Genomic DNA, 22,088 nt, shown 5'->3' on the forward strand with positions numbered 1-22,088 from the left:
ATGCATATACCAAATTTTCTTTATGCATTCATCCTTTGATGAGCTTCAGGTTGTTTCCATATCTTGGGTATTATGAATAATGCTGCAATGAACATGAGAGTGCAGATATATCTTTGATATCCTGATTTCAGCTCTTTGGGATATATACTCAGTAGTGGGACTGCAGGATCATATGGTAGCTCTATGTTTAATTTTTTTGATAAACCGACATATTATTTTCCATAGCAGCTGTGTCATTGTACATTGACAAATTCCCCAACACTTGTTATCTTTATATATATGTATATATATATAATCATCATCCTAACAGGTGTGAGGTGATATCTCATCATGGTTTTGATTTGCATTTCTCTGATGATTAGTGATATCAAGCACCCTTTCATATATCTGTTGGCCATCTGTATGTCTTTGTTGGAGAAATGTCTATTCAGGTCCTTTGCCCATTTTTTAATTGGGATATTTTGCTATTGAGTTATAGGAGTTCCTGATATATTTTGGATATTAGCCCCTTTCCAGATATATGGTTTGCAAATATATTCTCCCTTTCCATAGGTTGCCTTTTCACTCTGTGGATTATTTCCTTTGCCATGCAGAAGGTTTTTTTTTTTACTTTGATGTAGTTTCACTTGTCTATTTTTACTTTTGTTGTTGTGCTTTTGGTGTCACATTCAAGAAATCACTTCCTACACCAATGACATGAAGATTTTTCCCCTAAGTTTTCTTCTCATAGATTTACAGTTTCAGGTCATATATGTTAAAGCTTTTAATCCTTTTTGAGTGAATTTGTGGGTATGGTGTAAGATAAGGGTGTAATTTTATCCTTTTGCATGTGGATATCCATTTTTTCCCAACACCATTTGTTGGAGAGACTATCCTTTCCCCATTGTGCAGTATTGGCAGCCTTGTTGAAAATCAATTGATTGTATATGTGTGGGCTTATTTTGGGGATTTCTACTGTGTTTCATTGTTCTATATGTCTGTTTTATGCCAGTACCATACTGTTTTAATTATGTTTGCTTTGTAATGTATTTTGAAATCAGGACGTACATTGTTATTATACTTGCTCAAGATTACTTTGACTATTTGGGGTATTTTTGGTTCCATATGAATGTTAGGATTGTTTTCTATGTCTGTGATCAATGTCATTGTGGTTTGGATAGGGATTGCATTGAATCTGCAGATTGCTTTGGGTAATACAGGCATTTTAATTATATTACATTTTCCAATCCATGAACATGGGATATATTTCCATATTTTGTGTCTTCTTTAATTTCTTTCATCAATGATTTTGTAGTTTTTGGTGTACATCTTTCACCACCTTGGTTAAGTTTATTCCTAAATATTTTATTCTTTATGTTGCTACTGGAAATGGGATTGTTTTCTTTTTTATAGATACACATTTATTTTTCATAATAGTAACTTTATAAACATATATAAGCATAGATCACAAATAAATATACTGGTTTTTCTGCTGTTTCTGCCCAGGCTCTCATTGCACAATATTGATTTTTGGTTGGTTGGTAAACAGAACAAAGGTGGAGTGGAAGCTAGAGGTGAGATGAAGCAAACTCTTAGAGAAAGTCACAGCAGTAGTAAATGGTCTGTGGACACTTTTAAATGTGGAAGCCTAGACTCCAGCCCTGATCTTCTAAGTACAAATCTGACTGAAGTCTAGCTTGGAAATCTGTTTTAAGAAAACTTAAGGATCCATTCCGATGCACAGCCTTAGTTAAAACACTATTATGGAAGGATATTGGAAACAGGATATTATGATAGGAATTTAGGCAAAGGCCAGATAGTCAGGCATTGGACAGATACCCAATATTAGACTCGAGTACAAAAGAGTGTATTGCTCAAAAGGAAAGAACTGAGGTATAATCACCAAAAGATCTGTAAATGCTAAGACCTTTGTTACTAAGAAATAAGGAAGGAAGTTTCTCCTGCTTAGAGCAAGATTGGGTTTATATTTGAGGATAGAATTGAGCCTCCAGATATGGGATAAATAGCTCTTCATACAGGACTTGAAGAAGATTTTGGCATTAATCACAGAGTCGAAGAGACCATTTCAGTAACCCCTTCTTCTGGAATACTCATTTGATTATAGAAAATTCACTTTTCATGAGCGTGAAAAATCACTCGTGAGTTAAATTAGCAGAAGATTGGAAAAGCATGAACAGGTTTTTAACTATAGCCTTTATTTGGAGAATACCCTCAATTTTAACCTGCTCTGAATCGGTATGCAGAACTTCAAAAGGAACAAAATCACTAGCAGCTCTTCCTCATAAACAGTGCAACTGATTCACAGATCATGGTCCACATAAGTCTTCACGCCTTACATTTGCTCTGTACAGCTGACTTTAAATAGACAAATGGTCAACAAATGCCTACTAGCTCAATATTTAGGCAAGCAAACCCCAAATAACTACCTCTAAGTTTGCCAGTAAGTAAAGCAGCAGCGTGTATAAAATAGGGCACTATGAGTTTCATGAGTTTGTTTTTCCATTAAAAAGCACTTTAAGTCGATTGCAAAATGAAACAAAGTTTGTTTGTTTTCCTCTTATATCTAGCTTGGATACCAGCTGGCAGTTTGTTGGCTGTCTCTCAGTCAAATCCAATAGAATCATTGTCCTTTGGATTTTTATCTGCTTCTCAAAAGAAGCCTAATCTTGCACAGGAATTGTGTGTTATTGTAACATGTGTCCATACCTCAACAGCACGTGTTCCTTCCTTCATGGCAAAGCAAATTTCCTATTTTTTCTGAATAAACTTAATAAGGAGGTTATTAAAATTCAGTGTCACATCTAGCATTCCATTCCTGCGTAGTGCTTTGGAGTGCCAAAAGTTACACAGACAAAATGCACTGAGTCAAGTTACACAAAGGCAATGTCAGTGCCTTGGTGACCCTTGCTGGGAATCCTTTGGTCAGGAGGCAGCAGCAAAGCAGTGGAAGCAGGGTCATTTTCTGAATGAATCTTTTTATCTTTTTTATTAATTCATCTACACTCACATGGAGCACTTGTTCACAAATAATTTTTCACTGTTTGGATAGAGACACAATAAGAGTGAAGAGTAAGAGCAGAATGGCAAGGATGAAGGCCCTCAACTTATGCTTTCAGTTAGCATTTTTTTTGAAATGAAAAAGGAGAGACATATGAGCCCAATTATCCTTTATCAACTAAATGACAGTATTAAAACAGGAAAAAATATTGAGTGCTTATCATTTGCAAAGCAGTGTCCTTGACTGTATGAGAGGCAGATAAAAAAGAAAGTCAAGCCTGAAAGGAAAGGCTAGAACTTAATTACACGTTTTCTTGTTCTCCAAGTGTTTCGCATGTCAATGTTATGTCATATGCATGTCCTGTCACCTCAAAATTTTGTCAATTCAACTGTAGAGTACATCTTGAATGGACTGCCAAATATTTGCTTACAAAAAATAGGAGAAATTGTTTTAATGAGCACTGCAGAAGATTTTTTAAATGCATCCCAAATGAATAATGCAAACAAAATATTTCGTTTTCACTTAATTGAATTTCAAAATACTGTAAGTAATAATACATGTTTTAAACACACTAACCATATGAAACATGCAATGAAATGCTAACATCTCTCCTTCTCATCTCCAGTTCTAAGTTCATGAGTTTAGTGTGTACTCATACAGTTTAGTGTGGCAAACTGCATATCATCGCAGTTTTAATTTGCATTTTCCTGACCACTAATAAGAATGAATGTTTATTCCTCCCCACAGATACATGAGAAATACACCTGCACGTGGAACTTCTCCTACAGAACACCCACTGAACGCTGGCAGAAGACGTCAGACCTCCCAAAAGGCAAGAAAATCCCCACGTACTTGGGTAGGGCAAAAGAAAAAAGAAATAACAGAGACAAAAGAATAGGGACGGGACCTGCACCAGTGGGAGGGAGCTGTGAAGGAGGAAAGGTTTCCACACACTAGGAAGCCCCTTCGTGGGCAGAGACTGCGGGTGGCAGAGGGGGGAAGCTTCGGAGCCACGGAGGAGAGCACAGCCACAGGGGTGTGGAGGGCAAAGCAGAGAGATTCCCGCACAGAGGATCGGCGCCGACCAGCACTCACCAGCCCGAGAGGCTTGTCTGCTCAGCCGCCGGGGCGGGCGGGGGCTGGGAGCTGGGGCTCGGGCTTCGGTGCTAGCCGGGAGGGAGTCCGGGAAAAAGACTGCAGCTGCCGAAGAGGCAAGAGACTTTTTCTTGCCTCTTTGTTTCGCAGCGCGCAAGGAGAGGGGATTCAGAGCGCCGCCTAAAAGAGCTCCAGAGACAGGCGCGAGCCGCGACTATCAGCGCGGATCCCACAGCAACAGGGACGCAGAGGGAAAAACGGAGAGATTCCCGCACAGAGGCTCGGCGCCGAGCAGCACTCACCAGCCGGAGAGGCTTGTCTGCTCACCTGCCAGGGCGGGCGGGGGCTGGGAGCTCAGGCGCGGGCTTCGGTCGGATCCCAGGGAGAGGACTGGGGTTGGCTGCGTGAACACAGCCTGAAGGGGCTAGCACACCACAACTAGCCAGGAGGGTGCCCGAGAAAAAGTCTGGAGCTGCCGAAGAGGCAAGAGACTTTTTCTTGCCTCTTTGTTTCGCGGCGTGCAAGGAGAGGGGATTCAGAGCGCCGCTTAAATGAACTCCAGAGACGGGCACGAGCCGCGGCTATCAGCGCGGACCCCAGAGACGGGCATGAGACGCTAAGGCTGCTGCTGCCACCACCAAAAAGCCTGTGGGCGAGCACAGGTCATTCTCCACACCGCCCCTCCCGGGAGCCTGTGCAGCCCGCCAAGGCCAGGCTCCCGTAATCTGGGGACAACTTCCCCGGGAGAGCGCACGGCGTGCCTCGGGCTGCTGCAACGTCACGCCGGCTTCTGCCGCCACAGGCTCGCACCGCCTCCTCCATACCGCTCCCTCCCCCCGGCCTGACTGAGCCAGAGCCCCCGAATCAGCTGCTCCTTTAACCCTGTTCTGTCTGGGCGGGGAACAAACGCCCTCAGGCGACCTAAATGCAGAGGCGGGTCCAAATCCAAAGCTGAACCCCGGGAGCTGTACGAACAAAGAAGAGAAAGGGAAATCTCTCCCAGCAGCCTCAGAAGCAGCGGATTAAAGCTCCACAAACAACTTGATGTGCCTGCATCTGTTGAATACCTGAATAGACAACGAATCAACCAAAATTTAGGAGGTGGACTTTGGGAGCAGGATATATTAATTTTTCCCCTTTTCCTTTTTTTGTGAGTGTATATGTGTATGCTTCTGGGTGAGATTTTGTCTGTATAGCTTTGCTCTCACCGTTAGTCCTAGGGTTAGGTCCGTCCTTTTTTTTTTTTTTTTTTTTTACTTAAAAAAATTTTTTTCCCTAATAAATGTTTTCTTAATAATTTTTTCCTTATTTTCTATTTTTAAAAAATTAAAAAAAATTTTTAATAAGTTTTTTCATATTTTTTATTTTAAAAAATTAAAAAAAATTTTTTTCTTAATAAATTTTTTCTTAATAATTTTTTTCTTATTTTTAGTATAAAAAATTAATAAATCTATTTTTAAAAATTTTTCTTAATAAATTTATTCTTAATAATTTTTTTTCTTATTTTTTATTATAATTGCTTTATTTTATTTTATTTTATCCTCTTTCTTTCTTTCTTTCCATTTTTTCTCCCTTTTATTCTGAGCCGTGTGGATGAAAGGCTCTTGGTGCTCCAGCCAGGCATCAGGGCTGTGCCTCTGAGGTGGGAGAGCCAACTTCAGGACACTGGTCCACAAGAGACCTCCCAGCTCCACGTAATACCAAACAGCGAAAATCTCTCAGAGATCCCCATCTCAACATCAAGACCCAGCTTCACTCAACGACCAGCAACCTACAGTGCTGGACACCCTATGCCAAACAACTAGCAAGACAGGAACACAGCCCCATCCATTAACAGAGAGGCTGCCTAAAATCATAATAAGGCCACAGACACCCCAAAACACACCACCAGACGTGGACGAGCCCACCAGAAAGACAACATCCAGCCTCATCCACCAGAACACAGGCACTAGTGCCCTCCACCAGGAAGCCTACACAACCCACTGAACCAACCTTAGCCACTGGGGACAGATACCAAAAACAACGGGAACTACGAACCTGCAGCCTGTGAAAAGGAGACCCCAAACACAGTAAGATAAGCAAAATGAGAAGACAGAAAAACACACAGCAGATGAAGGAGCAGGGTCAAAACACACCAGACCTAACAAATGAAGAGGAAATAGGTAGTCTACCTGAAAAAGAATTCAGAATAATGATAGTAAGGATGATCCAAAATCTTGGAAATAGAATAGACAAAATGCAAGAAACATTTAACAAGGACGTAGAAGAACTAAAGAGGAACCAAGCAACGATGAAAAGCACAATAAATGAAATTAAAAATACTCTAGATGGGATCAATAGCAGAATAACTGAGGCAGAAGAACGGATAAGTGACCTGGAAGATAAAATGGTGGAAATAACTACTGCAGAGCAGAATAAAGAAAAAAGAATGAAAAGAACTGAGGACAGTCTCAGAGACCTCTGGGACAACATTAAACGCACCAACATTCGAATTATAGGGGTCCCAGAAGAAGAAGAGAAAAAGAAAGGGACTGAGAAAATATTTGAAGAGATTATAGTTGAAAACTTCCCTAATATGGGAAAGGAAATAGTTAATCAAGTCCTGGAAGCACAGAGAGTCCCATACAGGATAAATCCAAGGAGAAACACACCAAGACACATATTAATCAAACTATCAAAAATTAAATATAAAGAAAACATATTAAAAGCAGCAAGGGAAAAACAACAAATAACACACAAGGGCATCCCCATAAGGTTAACAGCTGATCTTTCAGCAGAAACTCTGCAAGCCAGAAGGGAGTGGCAGGATATACTTAAAGTGATGAAGGAGAAAAACCTACAACCAAGATTGCTCTACCCAGCAAGGATCTCATTCAGATTTGATGGAGAAATTAAAACCTTTACAGACAAGCAAAAGCTGAGAGAGTTCAGCACCACCAAACCAGCTTTACAACAAATGCTAAAGGAACTTCTCTAGGCAAGAAACACAAGAGAAGGAAAACACCTACAATAACAAACCCAAAACATTTAAGAAAATGGGAATAGGAACATACATATCGATAATTACTTTAAATGTAAATGGATTAAATGCTCCCACCAAAAGACACAGACTGGCTGAATGGATACAAAAACAAGACCCATATATATGCTGTCTACAAGAGACCCACTTCAGACCTAGAGACACATACAGACTGAAAGTGAGGGGATGGAAAAAGATATTCCATGCAAATGGAAATCAAAAGAAAGCTGGAGTAGCAATTCTCATATCAGATAAAATAGACTTTAAAATAAAGACTATTACAAGAGACAAAGAAGGACACTATATAATGATCAAGGGATCGATCCAAGAGGAAGGTATAACAATTGTAAATATTTCTGCACCCAACATAGGAGCACCTCAATACATAAGGCAAATACTAACAGCCATAAAAGGGGAAATCGACAGTAACACAATCATAGTAGGGGACTTTAACACCCCACTTTCACCAATGGACAGATCATCCAAAATGAAAATAAATAAGGAAACACAAGCTTTAAATGATACATTAAACAAGATGGACTTAATTGATATTCATAGGACATTCCACCCAAAAACAACAGAATACACATTTTTCTCAAGTGCTCATGGAACATTCTCCAGGATAGATCATATCTTGGGTCACAAATCAAGCCTTGGTAAATTTAAAAAAATTGAAATCGTATCAAGTATCTTTTCCGACCACAACGCTATGAGACTAGATATCAATTACAGGAAAAGATCTGTAAAAAATACAAACACATGGAGGCTACACAATACACTACTTAATAACGAAGTGATCACTGAAGAAATCAAAGGGGAAATCAAAAAATACCTACAAACAAATGACAATGGAGACACGACGATCCAAAACCTATGGGATGCAGCAAAAGCAGTTCTAAGAGGGAAGTTTATAGCAATACAAGCCTACCTCAAGAAACAGGAAACATCTCGAATAAACAACCTAACCTTGCACCTGAAGCAATTAGAGAAAGAAGAACAAAAGAACCCCAAAGCTAGCAGAAGGAAAGAAATCATAAAGATCAGATCAGAAATAAATGAAAAAGAAATGAAGGAAACAATAGCAAAAATCAATGAAACTAAAAGCTGGTTCTTTGAGAAGATAAACAAAATTGATAAACCATTAGCCAGACTCATCAAGAGAAAAAGGAAGAAGACTCAAATTAATAGAATTAGAAATGAAAAAGGAGAAGTAACCACTGACACTGCAGAAATACAAAGGATCATGAGAGATTACTACAAGCAACTCTATGCCAATAAAATGGACAACCTGGAAGAAATGGACAGATTCTTAGAAATGCACAACCTGCCGAGACTGAACCAGGAAGAAATAGAAAATATGAACAGACCAATCACAAGCACTGAAATTGAAACTGTGATTAAAAATCTTCCAACACACAAAAGCCCAGGACCAGATGGCTTCACAGACGAATTCTATCAAACATTTAGAGAAGAGCTAACACCTATCCTTCTCAAACTCTTCCAAAATATTGCAGAGGGAGGAACACTCCCCAACTCATTCTACGAGGCCACCATCACCCTGATACCAAAACCAGACAAAGATGTCACAAAGAAAGAAAACTACAGGCCAATATCACTGATGAACATAGATGCAAAAATCCTCAACAAAATACTAGCAAACAGAATCCAACAGCACATTAAAAGGATTATACACCATGATCAAGTGGGGTTTATTCCAGGAATGCAAGGATTCTTCAATATACGCAAATCAATCAACATGATACATCATATTAACAAACTGAAGGAGAAAAACCATATGATCATCTCAATAGATGCAGAGAAAGCTTTTGACAAAATTCAACACCCATTTATGATAAAAGTCCTGCAGAAAGTAGGCATAGAGGGAACTTTCCTCAACATAATAAAGGCCATATATGACAAACCCACAGCCAACATTGTCCTCAATGGTGAAGAACTGAAACCATTTCCACTAAGATCAGGAACAAGACAAGGTTGCCCACTCTCACCACTATTAGTCAACATAGTTTTGGAAGTGTTAGCCACAGCAATCAGAGAAGAAAAAGAAATAAAAGGAATCCAAATCGGAAAAGAAGAAGTAAAGCTGTCACTGTTTGCAGATGACATGATAATATACATAGAGAATCCAAAAGATGCTACCAGAAAACTACTAGATCTAATCAATGAATTTGGTAAAGTAGCAGGATACAAAATTAATGCACAGAAATCTCTTGCATTCCTGTATACTAATGATGAAAAATCTGAAAGTGAAATTAAGAAAACACTCCCGTTTACCATTGCAACAAAAAGAATAAAATATCTAGGAATAAACCTACCTAAGGAGACAAAAGACCTGTATGCAGAAAATTATAGGACACTGATGAAAGAAATTAAAGATGATACAAACAGATGGAGAGATATACCATGTTCTTGGATTGGAAGAATCAACATTGTGAAAATGACTCTGCTACCCAAAGCAATCTACAGATTCAATGCAATCCCTATCAAACTACCACTGGCATTTTTCACAGAACTAGAACAAAAAATTTCACAATTTGTATGGAAACACAAAAGACCCCGAATAGCCAAAGCAATCTTGAGAACGAAAAATGGAGCTGGAGGAATCAGGCTCCCTGACTTCAGACTATATTACAAAGCTACAGTAATCAAGACAGTTTGGTACTGGCACAAAAACAGAAATATAGATCAATGGAACAGGATAGAAAGCCCAGAGATAAGCCCACGCACATATGGTCACCTTATCTTTGATAAAGGAGGCAAGCATATACAGTGGAGAAAAGACAGCCTCTTCAATAAGTGGTGCTGGGAAAACTGGACAGGTACATGTAAAAGTATGAAATTAGAACACTCCCTGACACCATACACAAAAATAAACTCAAAATGGATTAAAGACCTAAGTGTAAGGCCAGACACTATCAAACTCTTAGAGGAAAACATAGGCAGAACACTCTATGACATAAATCACAGCAAGATCCTTTTTGACCCACCTCCTAGAGAAATGGAAATAAAAACACAAATAAACAAATGGGACCTAATGAAACTTAAAAGCTTCTGCACAGCAAAGGAAACCATAAACAAGACCAAAAGCCAACCCTCAGAATGGGAGAAAATATTTGCAAATGAAGCAACTGGCAAAGGATTAATCTCCAAGATTTACAAGCAGCTCATGCAGCTCAATAAAAAAAAAACGAACAATCCAATCCAAAAATGGGCAGAAGACCTAAATAGACATTTCTCCAAAGAAGATATACAGATTGCCAACAGACACATGAAAGAATGCTCAACATCATTAATCATTAGAGAAATGCAAATCAAAACTCAATGAGGTATCATCTCACACCGGTCAGAATGGCCATCATCAAAAAATCTAGAAACAATAAATGCTGGAGAGGGTGTGGAGAAAAGGGAACACTCTTGCACTGTTGGTGGGAATGTAAATTGATACAGCCACTATGGAGAACAGTATGGAGGTTCCTTAAAAAACTACAAATAGAACTACCATATGAGCCAGCAATCCCACTACTGGGCATATACCCTGAGAAAACCATAATTCAGAAAGAGTCATGTACCAAAATATTCATTGCAGCTCTGTTTACAATAGCCAGGACATGGAAGCAACCTAAGTGTCCATCATCGGATGAATGGATAAAGAAGATGTGGCACATATATACAATGGAATATTACTCAGCCTTAAAAAGAAATGAAATGGAGGTATTTGTAATGAGGTGGATGGAGTTAGAGTCTGTCATACAGAGTGAAGTAAGTCAGAAAGAGAAAAAGAAATACAGTATGCTAACACATATATATGGAATCTAAGGAAAAAAAAAAAAAGGTCATGAACAACCTAGTGGCAAGATGGGAATAAAGACACAGACCTACTAGAGAATGGACTTGAGGATATGGGGAGGGGGAGGGGTGAGATGTGACAGGGTGAGAGAGTGTCATGGACATATATACACTACCAAATGTAAAATAGATAGCTAGTGGAAAGCAGCCGCATAGCACAGGGAGATCAGCTCGGTGCTTTGTGACCACCTAGAGGGGTGGGATAGGGAGGGTGGGAGGGAGGGAGATGCAAGAGGGAAGAGATATGGGAACATATGTATATGTATAACTGATTCACTTTGTTATAAAGCAGAAGCTAGCACACCATTGTAAAGCAATTATACTTCAATAAAGATGTTTAAAAAAAAAAGAATGAATGTTTAAAATGTTAATTGGTCACTTAAAGTCTGTTAACAATATCTCAATTCAAAGTCCTCATCTTCTAATTCTCCATTAAAAGCAGAAGCTAGAGATGCTAAAGTAATTGTATCATAAATAAAATTTTAGGGCACAAAGAACCACCTTCAAATATATAGAGTTGAGATCCAAATTTAGTTATATAGACAGTTCTATTACTTAAGATTACTGTTTGCTATAGAACTAGTATTTTTAGCATCTCAGAATGAAGTACAGGTGTTAAATCATCTATATGTGCTTTGTAGATATTATATTAGACAACATGGTACCTAGAGTCTCAGGTATAATAATAAAAATTGCTATATTATAAAAAATTAAACACATTAATGCAAATTGAAAAATGAAATTCAAGAAAAGCGTTTCTTAAGGTGTGATCCAAGGATCACCTGAATCAAATCAACTGGAGTGTTTTTTTTTTTTTTAACATCTTTATTGGTGTATAATTGCTTTACAATGGTGTGTTAGTTTCTGCTTTGTAACAAAGTGAATCAGCTATACATATAACTGGGGTGTTTCTTAAAGAAGCTGATTTCTGTTTCCCATCCCAGGTCCACTAATAATCACTTTCTGGGAGATACACTGGAATCTGCATTTTAACAACTGCTCTACATAATTTTTATGTAACTAAAATTTTAAAAACCATTTGATTTGAGGGATTACAACAAAGTGATAGTTTTGTTTGTTTAAATCTAACCAATCTTGCATAAATGAGACAAAAAGGATCTAACAAGTAAGTCAGAAAGAGAAAAACAAATACCGTATGCTAACACATATATATGGAATCTAAGAAAAAAAAAAGGTCATGAAGAACCTAGGGGCAAGACGGGAATAAAGACACAGACTTACTAGAGAATGGACTTGAGGATACGGGGAGGGGGAAGGGTAAGCTGTGACAAAGTGAGAGAGTAGCATGGACATATATACACTACCAATTGTAAAATAGATAGCTAGTGGGAAGCAGCCACATAGCACAGGGAGATGAGCTTGTTGCTTTGTGACCACCTAGAGGGGTGGGATAGGGAGGGTGGGAGGGAGGGAGATGCAAGAGGGAAGAGATATGGGAACATATGTATATGTATAACTGATTCACTTTGTTATAAAGCAGAAACTAACACACCATTGTAAAGCAATTATACTCCAATAAAGATGTTAAAAAAAAAAAACAACAAATCTTGGAAATAAATTCCAAAATACTTAGTAAATGAAAATATTTTTGCTGCAAATACCAGTTTACATTAACAAATATTAAAGTGTTTTTAGGCATTCATGGCTTTTCTTAGAGGATCAGCCAAATAAATATTAAAGTGTTTTATAGACATTTAATGTTGTTATAAAATAACTACACAAAATATTTTCTCAGCCTTCTAATTTTAAATAATTATCAAAATATGTGTCATTCACTAGGAAAGCATAGTAAAAATTAAAGGACACTGTTTTAAATAACAAAGGATGAAGACTTAGATTTGGGTTTTGTGTTTAGCTATGTGAGGCATTAATCTTTTTAAGTATTTTAAAGGGTTTTATTTTTCATTTTTATCAAATTAATACATGTAGAATATTTTAATCAAGTAGTTCTTAAAAATATATAAGCAACCCCATCTTCCTCTATCCCACCTCTGCCTTACTTACCAGAAACAGTCACTTTTCATTCTTTTTGCTATTTCTTTTGGTAGTTTCTATATTTCTTAATAATGTCTTAATTCTGCTATTTCCTACTATATAGCACAGGGAACTCTACTCAGTATTCTGTAATAACCTATGTGGGAAAAGTATCTGAAAAATAATAGATCTATGTATATGTATAACTGAACCACTTTGCTGTACACCTGTAACTAACACATCATTGTTACCCAACTATAGTTCAATATAAAAGAAAAAAAATTTTAAAGTGTTTCTACTATATATAATATAGATAACTAATAAGACCTACTGTATAGCACAGGGAACTCTTCTCAATACTCTGTAATGACTTTTATGGGAAAAGAATCTTAAAAAATGTGGATATATGTTTACATATAATTGATACACTTTGCTGTACAGCAGAAAATAACACAACATTCTAAATCAACTATACTCAAAATATAAAATTAAATTAAATTTAAATTTTAAAAAAATCCTGCTATTTCTTGCTTTATCCAGTGTAGGCCTTACCTACTGACTTGCTGACTATCCACCCAATACAAAGGTAGTTCTGGTTTCAGTTAATTGAACTTTACTTTCTTAAACAGCCTTCTGCCTCTCCGCCAACAGAGCAATTTGTAGAGTTCTTTTTTCTTCCCTTTTTTACTTTCATTTTATGTGCCTATGTTTATAGTTTTGTGTTAAACCAAAGACTCGCTGATCCAGTAAGTTATGCATTTTTCTTGGAGACCTCTGTTTCAAAATCTTCAGTGCTTCAATGAGGACTACACACTCTACACTCTGGTTGCCCCACTGTCAAAACAAGGATGTTTCCTTTTGTTGCTCTCCTGGGTTGAGACTGTTGTTCTTGGATCTCATTCTTTTTCTTTTTCTTTTATTTTCTTGGTTTATTGCCATGTATGCTAAGGCATATCCCTTATAAATTCAAAAGAAATGGTGTATGGGATGTCATTTCTGCATCTTTGTATTAGAAGATGTATATTTTCTGCTCTTTATTTGATCATTTGGCTGACAGTATATCCTAGTCTAGATTGTAAAACTCAAAAGATGTTAGGGTTTTTTTTTTTTTTTTTAAATTGAGGTATCTGTGCTTTATATTAGTTTCGGTTGTAAACTAACTGTTCTGTTAGTTTCTGCCATACAACGAAGTGAATCAGCTCTATGTACACATATATCCCTTCCTTCTCGAACTCCCTCCTGCCCCCCACCCCATGCCACCCATCTAGGTCACAACAGAGCACCGAGCTGAGCTCCCTGTGCTACACAGAAGGTTCCCACCAGCTATGTATTTTACACATGGCAGTGCACCCATATGTCAATCCCAACCTCCCAATTCATCCAACACCACTCCGCCCTCATGTCCACACATCCATTCTCTACATCTGCGTTTCTACTTCTGCCCTGAAAAGTAGGTTCATCTGTTCCATGTTTTTAGATTCCAGATATATGCATTAATGTAAGATATTTTGTTTTCTCTTTCTGACTTACTTCATTCTGTATGGCAGACTCTAGGTCCATCCATGTCTCTACAAATGACCTAATTTCATTCCTTTAGATGGCTACTATTCCATTGTGTATATGTACCACATCTTCTTTATCCACTCATCTGTTGAAGGACATTTAGGTTGATTCCATGTCCTGGCTATTGTAAATAGTGCTGCAGTGAACACTGGGGTGCATGTGTCCGTTTGAATTATGGTTTTCTCAGGGTATATGCCCAGTAGTGGGATTGCTGGGTCATATGGTAGTTCCATTTTTAGTGTTTTAAAGGAACTGCATGCTGTTCTCCATAATGGCTGTACGAATTTACATTCCTGCCAAAGGAGCAAGAGGGTTCCCTTTTCTCCACACCCTCTCCAGCATTTATTGTTTGTAGATATTTTGATGATGGCCATCCTGGCCAGTGTGATGTGATACCTCATTGTAGTTTTGATCTGCATTTCTCTAATAATTAGTGATGTTGAGCATCTTTTCATGGGCCTCTTGGTCATCTGTATGTCTTCTATGGAGAAATGTCTATTTAGGTCTTCCGTGCATTTTTTGATTGGGTTGTTTTTTTCTTTTTTTGATATCGAGCTCCATGAGCAGTTTGTTTATTTTGGAGATTAAACCCTTGTCAGTTGCTTTGATAGAAATATTGTCTTCAATTTTGAGGGTTATCTCTTGGTCTCGTTCATGATTTTTTTGCTGTGCAAATGTTTTTAAGTTTCATTAGGTCCCATTTGTATAGTTTTGTTTTTATTTCCATTTCTCTAGGAGGTGGGTCAAAAAAGATCTTTCTGTAATTTATGTCAAAGTGTGTTCTTCCTATGTTTTCCTCTAAGAGCTTTATAGTGTCCAGCCTTACGTTTAGGTCTATAATCCATTTTCAGTTTATTTTTGTGTTTGGTTTTAGGGAGTGTTCTAATTTCATTCTTTTACATGTAGCTGTCCAGTTTTCCCAGCACCACTTATTGAAGAGACTGCCTTTTATCCATTGTATATTCTTGACTCTTTCTCATAAATTAGGTGACCATAGGTGCATGGGTTTATCTCTGGCTTTCTATGCTGTTCCATTGATCCATATTTCTGTTTTTGTGTCAGTATGATACTCTCTTGATTACTGTAGCTTTGTAGTATAGTCTGAGGTCAGGGAGCCTGATTCCTCCAGCTCTGTGTTTCTTTCTCAGATTGCTTTGGCTAGTCGGGGTCTTTTTGGTTTGCATCTAAATCATACAATTTTGGGTTCTAATTCTGTGTAAAAATGGCATTGGCAATTTGATATGGATTGTATTCAATCTGTAGATTGCCTTCAGTAGTACAGTCATTTTCACATTATTGATTCTTCCAATTCAAGGAAGTAGTATATTTCTCCATCTGTGTCATCATTGATTTCTTTCATCAGTGTCTTATAGTTTTCTGAGTACAGGTCTTTTACCTCCCAAGGACGGTTCATCCTAGGAATTTTATTCTTTTTGTTGCAATGGTAAATGGAATTGTTTCCTAAATTTCTCCTTCTGATCTTTCATTGTTAGTGTATAGGAATGCAAGAGATTTCTTGACATTAATTTTGTATCCTGCAGAGGGGGCATGCACTTCCTCCTGCTCGCTGACTCCCTGCCCTGGGATGGTCTTGTGCCTTCGCGCCAGCACCTGGAGTGGCCACCGTCCCTCTCCACTCCCCAACCCTATCCATGGGCACCCACCCTCCCCAGGTACCACTGGTCCATTCTGCCCTCCAGGGCCCCTCTCCAGTGACCCCCCCACATCATGCCAGAGCCTGGCTGGTTTCTGAAATGCCCATACAGCAACAGCCCTGTGGCTGAAATGGTCTTGGTGCTCCAGCCGCGTGTCAAACCTGTGCCTCTGAAGAGGGAGAGCCGAGTTCAAGACATTGGTCCACCACAGACCTCCCGGCTCCACATAATATCAAATGCCGAAAGCTCTCCCAGAGATCTCCATCTGAACGCTAAGACCCAGCTCCACTCAATGACCAGCAAGCTACAGTGCTGTACACCCTGTGTCAAACAACTAGCAAGACAGGAAAACAACCACACCCATTAGCAGAGAGGCTGCCTAAAATCATAATAAGGTCACAGACACCCCAAAACATATCACTGGATGTGGTCCTGGACAACAGAAAGACAAGATCCAGCCTCATCCACAAGAACACAGGCACTAGTCCCCTCCACCAGGAATCCTACACAACCCCACTGGGGGCAGACACCAAAACCAATGGGAAAAAAGAGCCTGCATGCTGCAAAAAGGAGACCCCAAACAAAGTAAGTTAAGCAAAATAAGAAGACAGAGAAACGCACAGCAGATGAAGGAGCAAGGTAAAAACCAACCAAACCAAACAAAGGAAGAAGAAATAGGCAGTCTACCTGAAAAACAATTCAGAGTAATGTTAGTAAAGTTGATCCAAAATCTTGGAAATGGAATGGAGAAAATACAAAAAACATTTAACAAGGACACAGAAGAACTAAAGAGCTAACAAACAATGATTAACAACACAATAAATGAAATTTAAAATTCTTTAGAAGTAATCAAGAGCAGAATAACTGAGGCAGAAGAACGGATAAGTGACCTGGAAGATAAAATAGTGGAAATAACTACTGCAGAACAGAATAAAGAAAAAAGAATGTAAAGAATGGAGGACAGTCACAGAGACTTCTGGGACAATATTAAACGCACCAACATTCGAATTACAGGGGTCTCAGAAGATGAAGAGAAAAAGAAAGGGTCTGAGAAAATATTTGAAGAGATTATAGTTGAAAACTGCCCTAATATGGGAAAGGATATAGTCAATCAAGTTCAGTAAGCACAGAGAGTCCCAGAGAGGATAAATCCAAGGAGAACCACGCCAAGACACATATTAATCAAGCTATCAAAAACTAAATACAAAGAAAAAATATTAAAAGAAGCAAGGGAAAAAAACAAATAACATACAAGGGAATCCCCGTAAGGTTAACAGCTGATCTTTCAGCAAAAACTCTGCAAGCCAGAAGGGAGTAGCAGGGCATATTTAAAATGATGAAAGGGAAAACACTATAACCAAGATCACTCTACCCAGCAAGGATCTCATGCTGATTTGACAGAGAAATTTAAACCTTTCCAGACTAGCAAAACCTAAGAGAATTCAGCACCACTAAACCAGATTTACAACAAATGCTAAAGGAATTTCTCTAGGCAGGAAACACAAGAAAAGGAAAAGACCTACCATAACAAACCCCAAAATAATTAACAAAATGGTAATACGAACATACATGTTGATAATTACCTCTATTGTAAATGGATTAAATGCTCCCACCAAAAGACATAGACTGAGTTAATGGATACGAAAACAAGACCCATATATATGCTGTCTAAAAGAGACCCACATCAGACGTAGGAACACTTACAGACTGAAAGTGAGGGGATGGAAAAAGATATCCTATGCAAATGGAAATCAAAAGAAAGCTGAAGTAGCAATTCTCATATCAGACAAAATAGTCTTTAAAATAAAGACTATTACAAGAGTCAAAGAAGGACACTACATAATGATCAAGGAATCAATCCAAGAAGAAGATATAATAATTGTAAATATTTATGCACCCAACATAGGAGCATCCCAATATATAAGGCAAATGCTAATAGCCATAAAAGGGGAATTCGACAGTAACACAATCATAGTAGGGGACGTTAACACCCCACTTTCACGAATGGGCAGATCAACAAAAATGAAAATAAATAAGGAAACACAAGCTTTAAATGACACATTAAACAAGACGGACTTAATTGATATTTACAGGACATTCCATCCAAAAACAACAGAATACACTTTCTTCTCAAGTGCTCATGGAACATTCTCCAGGATAGATCATATCTTGGGTCCCAAATCAAGCCTTGGTAAATTTAAGAAAATTGAAATCGTATCAAGTATCTTTTCTGACCACAATGCTATGAGAGTAGATAACAATTACAGGGGAAAAAAACTGTAAAAAATACAATCACATGGACTAAACAGTACACTACTTAATGACCAATAGATCACTGATAAAATCAAAGAGGGAATAAAAAAAAACCAGAAAAAAAGACAATGAAAAGAATACTACCCTAAACCTACATGATGCAGCAAAAGCAGTTCTAAGAGGGAAGTTTATAGCAATACAATCCTACATCAAGAAATAAGAAACATCTCAAGTAAACAACCAAACTTTACACCTAAAGCAATTAGAGAAGGAAGAAAAAAAAATCCCCAAAGTTGGCAGAAGGGAAGAAATCATAAAGATCAGATCAGAAATAAATGAAAACGAAATGAAGGAAATGATAACAAAGATCAATAAAACTAAAAGCTGGTTCTTTGAGAAGATAAACAAAATTGATAAACCATTAGCCACAGTCATCAAGAAAAAAGGGAAGAAGACTCAAATCAATAGAGTTAGAAATGAAAAAGGAGAAGTAACAACTGACACTGCAAAAACACTAAGGATCATGAGAGATTACTACAAGCAACTGTATGCCAATAAAATGGACAGCCTGGAAGAAATAGACAACTTCTTAGAAAAGCACAACCTTCCGAGAGTGAACCAGGAAGAAATAGAAAATATAAGCAGACCAATCACAAACACTGAAATTGAGACTGTGATTAAAAATCTTCCAACAAACAAAAGCCCAGGACTCGATGGCTTCACAGGTGAACTCTATCAAACATTTAGAGAAGAGCTAACACCTGTCCTTCTCAAACTCTTCCAAAATATAGCAGAGGGAGGAACACTCCCAAACTCATTCTACAAGGCCACCATCACCCTGATACCAAAACCAGACAAAGGTGTCACAAAGAAAGAAAACTACTGGCCAATATCATTGATGAACATAGATGCAAATATCTTCAACAAAATACTAGCAAACAGAATCCAACAGCACATTAAAAGGATCATACACCATGATCAAGTGGAGTTTATCCCAGGAATGCAAGGATTCTTCAATATACGCAAATCAATCCATGTGATAAATCAAATTAACAAATTGAGGAGAAAAACCATATGATCATCTCAATATATGCAGAAAAAGCTTTTGACAAAATTCAACACCCATTTATGATAAAAATCCTCCAGAAAGTAGGCATAGAGGGAACTTACCTCAACATAATAAAGGCCATATATGACAAACCCACAGCCAACATCGTCCTCAGTGGTGAAAAACTGAAACCATTTCCACTAAGATCAGGAACCAGACAAGGTTGTCCACTCTCACCACTATTATTCAACTTAGTTTTGGAAGTTTTAGCCACAGCAATCAGAGAAGAAAACAAAAGTAAAAGGAATCTAATTCGGAAAAGAAAAATTAAAGCTGTCACTGTTTGCAGATGACATGATACTATACATAGAGAATCCTAAAGATGCCACCAGAAAACTACCAGAGCTACTCAATGAATTTGGTAAAGTAGCAGCGTACAAAATTAATGCCCAGGAATCTCTTGCATTCCTATACAATAATGATGAAAAATCTGAAAGAGAAAATAAGAATACACTCCCATTTACCATTGCAACAAAAGGAATAAAATACCTAGCAATAAACCTACCTATAGAGACAAAAGACCTGTATGCAGAAAACTATGAGACACTGATGAAAGAAATTAAAGATGATACAAACAGATGGAGAGATATACCATGTTCTTGGATTGGAAGAATCAACTTTGTGAAAATGACTATACTACCCAAAGCAATCTACAGATCCAATGCAATCCTTATCAAACTACCAATGGCATTTTTCACAGAAGTAGAACAACAAATTTTGCAATTTGTATGGAAACACAAAAGACTCCGAATAGAGAAAGCAACCTTGAGAAAGAAAAACGGAGCTGGAGGAATCAGGCTCCCTGAATTCAGACTATACTACAAAGCTACAGTAATCCAGACAGTATGTTACTGGCACAGAAACAGAAATATAGATCAATGGAACAGGATAGAAAGCCCAGAGATAAATCCACGCACATATGATCACCTTATTTTTGATAAAGAGGCAAGAATATACAATGGAGAGAAGACAACCTCTTCAATAAATGGTGCTGGGAAAACTGGACAGTTACATGTAAAAGAGTGAAATTAGAACACTCCCTTACACCATACACAAAAATAAACTCAAAATGGATTAAAGACCTAAATGTAAAGCCAGACACTATAAAACTCTTAGAGGAAAACATAGGCAGAACACTCTATGACATAAATCACAGCAAGATCTTTTTTGACCCACCTCCTAGAGAAATGGAAATAGAAACAAAATTAAATGATGGGACCTAATGAAAGTTAAAAGCTTTGGCACAGCAAAGGAAACCATAAACAAGATGAAAAGACAACCCTCAGAATGGGAGAAAATATTTACAAATGGAGCAACTGACAAAGGTTTAATCTCCAAAATTTAAAAGCAGCTCATGCAGCTCAATATCAAAAAAACAAACAACCCAATCCAAAAATGGGCAGAAGACCTAAATAGACATTTCTCCAAAGAAGATATACAGATTGTGAAGAAGCACATGAAAGGAGGTTCAACATCACTAATTATTAGAGAAATGCAAATCAAAACTACAATGAGATATCACCTCACACCATCAGAATGGCCAACATCAAAAAATCTATAAACAGTAAATGCTGGAGAGGGTGTGGAGAAAAGGGAACCCTCTTGCACTTTTGGTGGGAATGTAATTTGATACAGCCACTATGGCGAACAGTATGGAGGTTCCTTAAAAAAGTAAAAGTAAGACTACCATATGACCCAGCAATCCCACTACTGGGCATATACCCTGAGAAAACCATAATTCAGAAAGAGTCATGTACCACAATGTTCATTGAAGCTCTATTTACAATTGCCGGGACATGGAAGCTACCTAAGTGTCCATCGACCAATGAATCGATAAAGATGTGGCACATATATACAATGGAATATTACTCAGCCATAAAAAGAAACAAAATTGAGTTATTTGTAGTGAGGTGGATGTTACTAGTGACTGTCATACAGACTGAAGTAAGTCAGAAAGAGAAAAATAAATACTGTATGCTAACACATGTATATCGAATCTAAAACAATAAAATGGTTCCGAAGAATCTAGGGTCAGGAATAAAGATGCAGACGTAGAGAATGGACTTGAGGACACGGGGAGGGGTAGAGTAAGCTGGGACTAAGTGAGAGAGTGGCATGGACTTATATATACTACCAAATATAAAATAGATCGCTAGTGGGAAGCAGCCTCATAGCCCTGGGAGATCACCTAGTTGGTTTGTGACCATCTAGAGGAGTGGGATATGGAGTGTGTGAGGGAGACATAAGCTGGAGGAGATGTGGGGATATATGTATATATATAGCTGATTCACTTTTTTATATAGCAGAAACTAACACACCATTGTAAAACAATTATACTCCAATAAAGATGTTATAAAAAATGATTCTACTAGGTATTTGGAAGCTGTGCTCTGCTCAGTCTTCTATAAGTGAATGTGAGCTAAATCCTATTCAATCCACATACAGTGAAGCATTTCCAATATTATCATTATCATTTATTTTAACAAGCTACAAACAAGATGGTTTCAGGACAGTGTTATTTCAGTAGTGGAACATATT

Source organism: Eubalaena glacialis, chromosome X (genome assembly GCF_028564815.1).
Source record: "Eubalaena glacialis isolate mEubGla1 chromosome X, mEubGla1.1.hap2.+ XY, whole genome shotgun sequence".
Classification (NCBI taxonomy): Eukaryota; Metazoa; Chordata; class Mammalia; order Artiodactyla; family Balaenidae; genus Eubalaena; species Eubalaena glacialis.